The sequence below is a fragment of the Littorina saxatilis genome, linkage group LG15 (genome assembly GCF_037325665.1).
Source record: "Littorina saxatilis isolate snail1 linkage group LG15, US_GU_Lsax_2.0, whole genome shotgun sequence".
Taxonomy (NCBI): domain Eukaryota; kingdom Metazoa; phylum Mollusca; class Gastropoda; order Littorinimorpha; family Littorinidae; genus Littorina; species Littorina saxatilis.
The window spans coordinates 31,653,650-31,666,074 of record NC_090259.1 but is presented as its reverse complement, the minus strand read 5'-3'; the positions used below and the strand labels follow the sequence as shown (position 1 = coordinate 31,666,074).

The 12,425-nt window shown below is 41.5% G+C and overlaps 1 long non-coding RNA gene across 1 annotated transcript; it reads left to right on the top strand.

The window, feature by feature from the left end:
• Positions 1–3,073: 3,073 nt before the first annotated feature.
• On the top strand, positions 3,074–12,077 carry LOC138949073 (uncharacterized). The gene is made up of 4 exons (XR_011450157.1): positions 3,074–3,365; positions 6,938–7,159; positions 11,268–11,534; positions 11,887–12,077. It is a non-coding gene; the product is annotated as an uncharacterized lncRNA (long non-coding RNA).
• Positions 12,078–12,425: the final 348 nt, after the last annotated feature.

Sequence of the window (12,425 nt, the reverse complement as noted above, 5' to 3'; positions counted from 1 at the left end):
CGTTTTGTTTTTGTGTTTGTTTTCTCGATAAATGCATATGGTGACATCAGATCCGGCTTTTGTTTTTTCACTGTGGTGACCAATGTTTGACTCAGTGTGTACTATAGGATTGCATTTAAACTTGGAAGCTTAATTATTAGTACATTGCGTTTTTGATTCAGATTCTACAACAAAAAATCATTGAAATTGAAGTTTCAACAACAATTTAACAACAATAATGGGTTTGCATTCTTTGTCATTACCTGAATCCAACAATATTTCTTGTTAACTCTGAACTTGTTCTCTAATTCTAATGCACAACCTTCTCTCTACACAATTGTATGTGTTCTGACGGGCGCAGTGGCGTTGTGGTAAGACATCGGCCTCCTAATCGGGAGGTCGTGAGTTCGAATCCCGGCCGCTGCCGCCTGGTGGGTTAAGAGTGGAGATTTATCCGATCTCCCAGGTCACCTTATGTGCAGACCTGCTAGTGACTTAACCCCCTTCGTGTGTACACGCAAGCACAAGATAAAGTGCGCACGGAAAAGATCCTGTAATCCATGTCGGAGTTCGGTGGGTTATGGAAACACGAAAATACCCAGCATGACTACTCATCGAAAGCGGAGTGAAGCTGACTATGCTCTCAGAGTATAGTGTGAGGAACCCAAATGGGCAAACGAGCTCACACGTAACCAGAAAAATTCTGGAACGCTGAAGAAAAAGAAGTATGTGTTCTTCACCTTTCAGGCCTTGAAATCCTTTTCAGTGAAGATTCTCGTATGCAAGTACTTTTGGTACTTCGTCAACAAGAGGAGATTTAGAATCCAAAGCAAAATAGCAATTGTTGTTGCCTTAGTCTTTAGGAAGCAAACAGCTGGAGTTTTCAACCGTTGATTATCATTGTGATAAAACATAAGGTTTGTGATTTACTTGCATTTTTAATGTTAAAACATTTAGATATCTTACTCATTTGTTTTCATTTCTCAATTGTGGAACATTAAGTAATACTCTTGTTCGAGTTTTTTTTTAGCGGGAATGTATTTAATTGTTATTTTGTTGTTTTGACATCATTACAATAAAATACATGTTGTGCAAGGATAATGTGTTAATGTGTGTATTTTGATAGCTCTGTCAGCATGCACACACACACACACACACACACACACACACACACACACACACACACACACACACACACACACCACCAACAACAACAACAACAACAACGATATTAACATCAACACTATTAGTAGCAACACCAACCACAACACCGACTTCATTTATCGTTTTGAAACTACCCATTGCAAGAAGAAAAGAACACATTTTTGCTGGTGTTAGTTGAGGAGACGTGTCATCAGACTTAATTAAGCCAGTTTATATCTCATCAAATTAGAAAAGGTATAGTCATATTAATTAAAAAGATAAGATAGAATAGGATGTGATTGTTCATTTTCAAAGGTTTTTTTTTTACATTTAGCCTTGCGTTTTTTTTTACCGCACTAAAAAACACACCAAAAAACCAATGAAAAGCTAAGTTAGTTAGCTGTTGCTTTTCGGGTCCAGCGGACCATAATAGGCCAAATCAGGACCCCAAAAAAGATGAAAAAGAAAGAAGAAAAAGGTTATCAACTCAATCAGTTACAGAGAATTAAAGACACACAAGCACAAACCCTTCTTTTACAAAAAAAAGTCATTGGAAGTTGTTGCAATAGCATCAAACTCGGAAAGGAAAAAAAAGCAAATAAACAAAAAATGATGCACACAACGGTAACAAAAAATAGTTCGAAAATTCATCAATTGGCAATTGAATTGCTTGATCTGGACAAATTAAGATAGAAGTTTCATGCACTACTCTACACTTACAATCAGCAAACATTCTTTCGACCTTACTTCACACATAAAAACAACACAAACACAGTATACCAATGATAATACCAAATATGGTAAACTGGGAGGGAAAGAGAGAAGGGGTGACAGAGAGATATATCACGAGTGTGAGAGAGAGAGAGAGAGAGAGAGAGAGAGAGAGAGAGAGAGAGAGAGAGAGAGAGAGAGAGAGAGAGAGAGAGAGAGAGAGAGAGAGAGAGAGAGAGAGAGAGATAGAGAGAGAGAGACAGAGACAGAGAGAGACAGAGACTGAGACAGAGTTACAGAGACAGAGACAGAGAGAACGAACGAACTTTATTTTACAAGGATAAGGTCACAAGAGATAGACAAATAACTCTATTCAAAACTTGTTTCGAAAAAAAACCTGTGTGAGATGTTGTAACACTAACGGGAAGTCCCTTGCGATCAGAAACTGGGAAATCCCATGCACCAGCGAGTATTTTGCGTATTGGCCGGTACATTTCCCTTAAATGATAACTGTGAACGCTGAATGAGGAACAAATGCCCATGAATACAACACTGATACTATAACATAAATACACTATTTTAAAGACAAGCACGCCAAGACACAGACACTTACTGACACAGACACACGAAACAACAGCAACTGACAACAAAACCAAAGGACACAAACACACGAAAACGAAATATATGATAAAAACGGGCACAGAGACCAACACACCGAGGCACACGAACGTACGCACTAACGTAGACATTCACACACAGACACACAGACACAGACACACACACACAAGCGCGCGCACGCACGCACGCACGCACACACACACACACACACACACACACACACACACACACACACACACACACACACACACAGTTGTGTTCGTGGGTAGTTTCCTGTATCAAAACAGATCACGCATGCAAACGCGAAAGTGGTTAAACAGATAACATTCCATATCAAAGACGAACCTATATATCACACACTAATCACAAGGTCAATGCCACTGTAAACGGGGTCATTTGTGCAGGCCGCGTATAGCTCAAGCAAGCTGATAAATAAGTACACTCTTATTTCTCGATACAAAAAAAAAATTAAATTCCTTTTGGCTTGACGCCCAAACAGATCTAGTCATACCTCAAATGTAAACAACCAGTGAGTCGCGGCAGTGCACATGCAGCGAAGAAAACTGACTTCAATGCGCCGCGAGCGGGCTCGCGCCTGCAACCACGCAAGCAAAAGGACGGAGCTCCAAGCTAAGTAGGCCACAAAGCAGCAGTGCCCAGCAATTTCGCAGAAAGCGGAGAGAAACGGAAAATCGTGAATGTTTTTTTCGGGAATTTTTGCTGTGACACTTAAACAGGCTTCTGTCTTTATAACGTCAAATGTTGATCAATGCTGCGGCGGGGATAATTGTCATGGTTGCTGGTGTGCGTTATAGTGGCTCAATGAGGAGAACATTAGGAAAGGCTGCACGAAGTTTGTTTGTGTGTGTTTTGTCACTAGACTGGTATTGGCTCAGAGGACGGGCTGTAGACGGGTAAGTGCCCTTGAATGTTTTTTCATGTCGTTAAATTCACGGCTGTGCATTATGACACCCTAGCATGCGCGGGCGTCCCACCCAGGGCCGGACTAGGCTAAGAGAAGGGGGGGGGGTTTGCTAGAGGTGGTCCAGGGGGATATCCCCCCTGGCGGCAGGGGCGGATCAGTTCATTTTATGGGGGGGGGGGGGTTCAAAAGTATATTGTGAAGATATGGGTGTGAAGGCGCGAAGCTAGGGGGGTCCGGGGGCATGCCCCCCCGGAAAATTTTGAAAAAAAGGATGCAAAATGGTGCAATCTGGTGCATTCTGAGGATGATCATTACCAGTTTCAGGCAGCAGATTTTGTCACTGATTATAACCCCCAAAATTGAAACTCAATGTAAAATAAAGAAATGCATACCTCATTCAATATTTTTATATTTTTATATTTTTATATTTATAAGGTGGGTCCGGAAACCCTAGAACCCCCCCCCCCCCCCTTCGTCCGCCCCTGGGGTCAAGGGGCAGAGCCCCTTGTGGGGGTCAGGGGGCGAAGCCCCCTGAAGCTGATGGGTAGGTCATATTCTGAGATAAGAAAATGGTCGCTCCTTGCATGAAACGGCATAAAATAAGCAATAATAAAAAATGTTTTAAATAAGTAAGGTACATGTTCAGGCTAGGGGGGGGGGGGGGTTGCGCAACCCCCATAACCCCCCCGGTAGTCCGGCCCTGCCACCCCTCAACCCCACCCTTTCCCTTCCCCTTCGATCGCACCCGTCAAGAACTTTGAAAGTAGGTATTTATTCTTGGAAGTTCTTCATTGAGAGAGAGAGAGAGAGAGAGAGAGAGAGAGAGAGAGAGAGAGAGAGAGAGAGAGAGAGAGAGAGAGAGAGAGAGAGAGAGAGAGAGAGAGAGAGAGAGAGTTATGCGCACAGCTTTTCAGAATTTTGCAATTTCAAAAAAATAATTCAAACTTGTGTAGATGCCGTTCATTTATTTATTCCGTGTTTGCACTCACCTTAAAACATTAAATGAAACTCGAATGGTATTGTACAAAACCACTGCTATATGTGTGTGCATTTAAGCGGAACGGGAATCGTATTGCACACTGAATAAAGTAACGTAGATGTAGACTGACGGCTAAGATTCCCATTCATATCAAATTCAGGGGCAATATATCTCTCTTTAACCAGAGTAACTTGGGATGAATAATGTATTTCTTTCTTAGTGAATTTACAAAGTACTTGGGGAATCTTAATTCAACGTTTCTTACTGTTTTCATTTGAACAAAATTAAGTATGCTCGAGCATAACATTAACTAGCACTAGCATTACATAGAATTAACCTTCGCGGCAAAACTATGTCAAGGTTTTGTATAGCATACTTGTGCACTGTATTTTTATTTAATAAATGCCAGTTTAAGTTATCGTATCTCTTTTAGACGGGCGTAGTGGATAAGACATCGGCCTCTTAATCGGAAAGTCGTGAGCTCAAATCCCGGCCGCGGCCGCCTGGTGAAGATTTGTTCCGATGTCCCTGGTCAACTTATGTGCAGACCTGCTAGTGCCTTATCCCTTTCGTGTGTACACGCAAGCACAAGACCAAGTGCGCGCAGAAAAAAATCCTGTAATCCATGTCAGAGTTCGATGGGTTATAGAAACACGAAAACTATACCAAGCACGCTTCCCTTGAAATCGGCGAAGTAAAAACGGTCATACACGTAAAAACCCACTCGTGCAAAATCAAGAGTGAACGTGGGAGTTTCAATCCATAAACGAAGAAGAAGAAGAAGAAGAAGAAGAAGAAGAAGAAGAAGAAGAAGAAGAAGAAGAAGAAGAAATATCAAATATAGGTCACAGTTATAAAGGAATACCAACAAACATTTAGGTCGACATGACATACAAACTTATCTACAGGCAACTTGTTATGTCAAACTGTCTGTTGCAACAAATTACTTCCTCTTGAACTGAATCGTCTGCGTTAAAATGTTCTTCTGACAAAATCCAATAATTGTATTTTGTGTTCATTAAACTCCACTTTCGAGTGCAGCATCGATGTACAACTGATGTTTTCCATCAAACTGAAACAGAACATGAGATACATTTATTGTGAACACTGTTAGTATTGCTAACTTCGATTACAAGAGAAGAATCGAAATATTTCTGTCGCCAATGTTGATATTTTGGCGGTTCCAGACACGCGAGCAACACTTATATATGGAATGATTCTTTTTGACAACGCAGCTTCATGTTGTCTTTAAGCTGCTTACCATCCTTAAAAGAGAGGACATTTGTGCACGTACACAAAATCTACAAACTAAGATATGCCTTCACTTATCTCAAATGTAAACACTAAAATAAGATTCCTTGTACACACAAAGATTACAATTTGTGTTGAAATAATTGCAAGCTGTATAAGTGCTCAAGTGATAGCGGTAATGATTTTGATTGTAGAAGTAGCTGGCTGCTTCAGCAGTATTAGAAGAAGCAGCAGTGATTGTGGTGATGTTAGCACTACTTAATGCACTGTAATCAAATTGTTTCGCTGTTGAACACACCTTTTGTAACATGTTGTGAACAGTGAGAAATACAATATGATTCTACTAGCAAAAGTAGCAAACATCGTTAAAATTTAATACTGTTTACAATGTGTGCTACTTTTTTAAGTAGAATTATATAGTTGTGTGATTAGTGATGGTGATGGTAAGGGCTGTAGCGGTAGTGGTGGAGGTGGCAGCTAGGGGTCGTGGTGGTAATAGTAGTAGGGGTCGTAGTTATTATAGCAGTGTGGACACTTGTGTGGTGGTGTTGGTGGTCGCAGTACCGGTGTAGTGGTGTTAATGGTGGTGGGGTGGTAGACCAGTGGCAGTTGCAGTTCAGTTGCAGTAGTATTAGTTTATGTGAAATGGTCGAAATAGTGGGGGGTGGTGTTAACAATGGTGTTGGTGTTGCTGTAATCGTAGTGGTAGACGTAGACGTAGAAGTAGAAGACAAAGATATTTTTAAAAAGAAAAAAAACAAAGACGGAAAGAAAGACAGAAAGAACGACCGACAGGGAGAAAGAAAGAGAATAACAGAAAAACAAACATGAATAAATGAATGAGTGAATGAACACGAAAAGCAAATGCTCACACAACTCGCTTTCGCCACCTCCCCCTATTACAACTAACAGGCACTGGGTATACATGTATGAACAAAACATAACTTGTAACTGTGTTTAAACCGGCACGGTTGGCCTAGTGGTAAGGCGTCCGCCCCGTGATCGGGAGGTCGTGGGTTCGAACCCCGGCCGGGTCATACCTAAGACTTTAAAATTGGCAATCTAGTGGCTGCTCCGCCTGGCGTCTGGCATTATGGGGTTAGTGCTAGGACTGGTTGGTCCGGTGTCAGAATAATGTGACTGGGTGAGACATGAAGCCTGTGCTGCGACTTCTGTCTTGCGTGTGGCGCACGTTATATGTCAAAGGAGCACCGCCCTGATATGGCCCTTCGTGGTCGGCTGGGCGTTAAGCAAACAAACAAACAAACAAACAAACTGTGTTTACAATACTCAGAATGCGTTGGTTGTTTTCCCGCTGGAATGTCCTGAAGGTTACAGACTGATTCATCATGACCTAAATGGCGCCTAAGAAAAGGCCAAACCCTGGTGGATCGCCTGAACAACCGAAATCGAAGTGGGCAAAGAAAGAAGGAACAACCAGAGGAAAGATGGCAACACCCTCTAAGCATCACCTTCGTGAGTCTCGGCGACTGATGAAAGTAAATGGGAGAGCCAGACAACACCATTTACAGCGAGTGAAGGCCGCTTTGAAGGTACTGTGATGCAAATGATACAACCTCCTTTAGTGAGATTTATTTCAACTAACTAGCATCCCTATTGAAAGAGAACACCTGCAACGTTGAGACTATTTGGCTCATCCCAAGGGTACCCTCCCCCGTATAACAGCTACAGATGTTTCAGCCTTAGTCTCATAACAATAATAACTGACAAGAGAGAAAATGACAGAGAGGCAGAAAACCAGGCACAGACATTGATAGACCAATCGGCAGACAAACAATCTTATCTTTAGTAATATTTTACCTGCTTAAACTTAATTCTAGCTATTGTTATCAGCTCTTTATACTCAACATAGTAAGACCTAACTGTTACCATTACCTGGCCATTTGTTGTATGAAGGATTCGTTGTTGAATGGCAGTTTTTACAGCGTGGCTAAAGTGACACAGTCAGTCACACAGACACATATTTACACACACAGACAGACATAACGACAGGCATATAACTATTAGATAGATCATCATTGTATCAAATAACCAAAGGGAAGTAATCGCTCTTTATGCATACGACATGTGTAATAGAGTAAGCGAGAGTTGTACGGAACCTTTTCTCCTGGCACCTGAGAGAATAACAAGCATTGAAATGAACAAGCGACTTTCATCCTCATTATTATTTAAGTTATTGAGACATCCCAGTGCACTAGGGGATTTATAGAGCAAATCGAGAAAATTCATTATTGAACGAAGCGCATAATAATAATAATAATAATAATAATAATAATTGTCAGTAAGTACTGGTGTCACATGACTGATGTGAACCAGTTGATTGGCTAATGGCGATGCGCTAAAACTGTTAGCGCACTCCTGGAGTGCGCTAACTTTTCCACAGAGCGTATTCTTACGCCCTTTGCCTAAGCAAGACTGTGCTCTCATCCTCAGAATTAATTACTGACATGTAGCTTATATTCTCCACAATACCAAATGACCATAAATTCCCTGCTTCTCAATTAAAGCAGAAGTGGGTTTTTTTTTCTGACAGATTGCATGTGCCTGTGCCACAGTGCGGCTGCCACTGATCTAAAAATAGAAGCCGCCGACTTGCATACTGAGATTCTTCTCATCGTGTTAGTGGCATGTAGCTTATCATCCACATTACCAAATGATGAGTTAATATAAAATTCCCACCTGCTAGCAGAAAACACAAGTGTTATTCCGATAACGTACCAGCTAGACCAGTTTGGAAGACTGACTCGATCGACTCTGTCATACGTAGCCGCACTGATTACACTGAAATACGACTGCATCAGTTCAGTAAATGAATGGTTTCCGAATTATTATTTCAAGGCAAGAACAATCGTAATCGAAAACGTGTAGGGTTCAGAACGTTCTTACCATTATAAGACTTATTACCAGCGTGCCTCGTGCGTGCAGACTCAGTCAGTGCAGACTCAGACTGCATGCAGTGGTTTGATTGCCCTAGCAGACGACATAAACCCCGCTCAGCAAATTAACATGTTGGGCAAATGTGAACGAAAAAACGATGGGGATATAATACGTGTAGGGTTCAGAGCATTCTTACCGTTCATATGTAGTACCAGACTCCCCAATGAGTGAAGATACCACTCCAGAAACATGCCACATTTATTTTGGAAATGTACTTTCCGTCGCCGACCGTGCATGGCAAGGGGCAAAACTCTGCACAGTCAATCTGTCGAAGCTCGCTGAAGGTTTCGAAACCAAGAGCACAGTCCTTTCTCCGAGTTTAAATGAGGTCTCTATGAAAGATCATCACTTTTTAGCTTAACGCTACACTGGAATTTACCCACAGAAATTAAAACAAGAGTTTGCGTGTGACGAAAGCACGACACACTTGAGACAGCCCACACAAAAGTAGATCCAGTGACACAAACCTGACCACACAGTTACGCCTATCCAAATGCGCGTTGCAAAATGTGCGTTTTCAATCTTCTTTTTTCTCTGGCGGTACTGACAATATCGTTATTGAAACAATCCCAGTGCACTAAGGGATTTATAGAGCAAATCTCGAAAATAATTATTGAACTCAGCGCTATGCGCTTCGTTCAATAATGAATTTTCTCGATTTGCTCTATAAATCCCTTAGTGCACTGGGATGTCTCAATAACTTAAATAAAGATAGCTTATATAGCGCCGCTTCACAAATTTAACTATGCTCTTAGCGCTGTACATCGAGATATAACAATTTCAATAATATAAATACAAAGATGATATTATCATAATACACATTTACAAATATCACTCACGTGCATACATCCTCGTGCACACCACGCGCATACACACTCCCACTCATTAGCAAGTGCTTCCATCCCCCTGCCACTGAGATGTTCATATACCCCCCCTGGACAAGCTCACACCATGTCCGTCTCCTCTCTAGACTGTACATACACTCAGCAAGAAAAAGAAAGACTAAATGCAAATTTCATACACAACCCTATGGCTCAATCAAAGCTGAAGCAACTATACAAAAAAGACACACTCAAACAACGAATCTAACATCACCTGATAGCGCTGAGTTCAATAATTATTTTCGAGATTTGCTCTATAAATCCCTTAGTGCACTGGGATTGTTTCAATAACGATATTGTCAGTACCGCCAGAGAAAAAAGAAGATTCAAAACGCACATTTTGCAACGCGCATTTGGATAGGCGTAACTGTGTGGTCAGGTTTGTGTCACTGGATCTACTTTTGTGTGGGCTGTCTCAAGTGTGTCGTGCTTTCGTCACACGCAAACTCTTGTTTTAATTTCTGTTGGTAAATTCCAGTGTAGCGTTAAGCTAAAAAGTGATGATCTTTCATAGAGACCTCATTTAAACTCGGAGAAAGGACTGTGATCAGTTATTTGCGATTCGAAACCTTCATCGAGCTTCGACAGATTGACTGTGCAGAGTGTTGCCCCTTGAATTGACTCCGGCCAAGGCCACGGTTAGCAGACTCGGATTTTCAAAGTAAATGTGGTATGTTTCTCGTGTTGTATCTTCACTCATCGGGGAGACTGGTACTATTATATATGAACCGTAAGAATGCTGTGAACCCTACACGTATTATGTCCCCATCGTTTGTTTGTTCACATTTGCCCAAGATGTTAATTTGCTGCGAGGTTTATGTCGTCTGCTAGGGCACTGCACTGCAGTCTCATTAATTTTCAAAAACAACAATTGCTCGTCTGCACGCATGAGGCTATGGTAAGAACGTTCTTAACCCTACACGTTTTTGATTCCGATTGTTGTTGCCTTGAAATAATAATTCGGAAACCATTCATTTACTGAACTGATGCAGTCGTATTTCAGTGTAATCTAGTCTGCTACGTATATATTCCAAATGCTGATCTAGTTCAGTGGTACGTTATCGGAATAACACTTGTGTTTTCTCTTAGCTGCTGGGAATTGTATACTAACTCATCATTTGGTAATGTGGATAATAAGCTACGGCATAATTATGAGAAGATTCTTAGCAAGTCGAAACTGAAAAATAGACACAGCGGGTTCTATTTTTAGATCAGTGGCAACTGTGGCACAGGCACATGCAATCTGTCAGAAAAAAACCACTTCTGCTTTAATTGAGAAGCAGGAAATTTATGGTATTTTGGTATTGTGGAGAATATAAGCTACATGTCATTAATTAATTCTAAGGATGAGAGCACAGTCTCGCTTAGGCAAAGGGCGGAAGAATACGCAACAGTTTTAGCGCATCGCCATTAGCCAATCAACTGGTTCACATCAGTCATGTGACACCAGTACTTACTGACAATTATTATTATTATTATTATTATTATTATTATTATTATTAGATCATTAATGATTTAAATTGTAACGCCACAGAAAGCGTTACAAGCACATTTCTAGACGCAGAGAATTAGAAGCACAAATAATACTGCTTGAGGCTCGTGAGTCCCTTGATATTCATCCGCTGGGTCTTGACTGAAATACAAGCCATATAAACAACCACTCGTGTTGTAACCTCTATATACATGTGTGAGTGTGTGTGTGTGTGTGTGTGTGTGTGTGTGTGTGTGTGTGTGTGTGTGTGTGTGTGTGTGTGTGTGTGTGTGTGTGTGTGTGTGTGTGTGTGTGTGTGTGGTGATCTATGTATTTTCTTTTAATTATCAGGATTTGCAAGACGATTTTTCTAAAATCGAACGACAGGCCAAAAAAGACCAGAAGTTGAAGAAGGACATTTTTCGTCAATGGTGCATCAGGCATACAGACGCCTTATTCCCTGACATTGGTAGAGTGGCCTATTCTGTTCCTCCGTTTTATTTCAATAAATATGCAGTCACGTTGAGTGAGAAAACTGGCTTCTTCAAAAGAACACAGTATGAAGACAGTGACGCCAGAGGAGATTGGGCTCAGCGGCTTGTGGGTCGTAATTTTAGGGTGAGTGTTTGTCTGTGTTAATGTTAGTGTTGGAGTTAGTGTAAGTATGTGTGTGTGTGTGTGTGTGTGTGTGTGTGTGTGTGTGTGTTTGTGTGTGTGTGTGTGTGTGTGTGCGTACGTGCGTGCGTACGTGTATGTGCGTGTGCGTGTGTGTGTAAGTGTGTGTGCGTGGGTGTGTGTGTGTCTGGGTGCGTGTGTGTGTGTCTGTCTGTCTATTTTCTCTGTCGGTGTGTCTGTTTGTCTATCAGTCTTGCCTTCGTGTCTGCCCTTTGATTATTATGCTAGCATCTAGTAAGCCCCTACGAAAAAGAAATATTACAACGTGGGATTCTTTTGCATGCGACATTGTCAGCTGCTGAACAATGCCTTGGAGCGTGAGGGGAAAGAGGACACCATGTTCATAATTGGCAATTGCCCGTATGAGAACATGTTCAAATGGCTTGAAAACGGCATACCCTCTTTGAAGACAGACGAAGAGAAAGCCGAAAAAGCTGAATGGGAGACGCTCAAAGGAAGCATACCCGACGTTCTCTGTCTCAGAAAAAAGTAAATCTCTCTCTCTCTCTCTCTCTCTCTCTCTCTCTCTCTCTCTCTCTCTCTCTCTCTCTCTCTCTCTCTCTCTCTCTCTCTATCTCTCTCTCTCTCTAGTGCTAATGAGCATGAGCTAGTTTTCATGTCCGTGTATAGGTCTGATTGAGTGTTTTTGTAGGTGTGTAGGTGTGTGTATGTATGCGTGTGTGTATGTGTGTGTGTTTGTGTGTGTGTGCGTGAATGTGACTGTTTGTGTGTGTGTGTGTGTGTGTGTTTGTGTGTACATGTGTGTGCGTGTGTGTGTGTGTGTGTGTGTGTGTGTGTGTGTGTGTGTGAGTGTGTGTGTGTAATTGCTAAAAT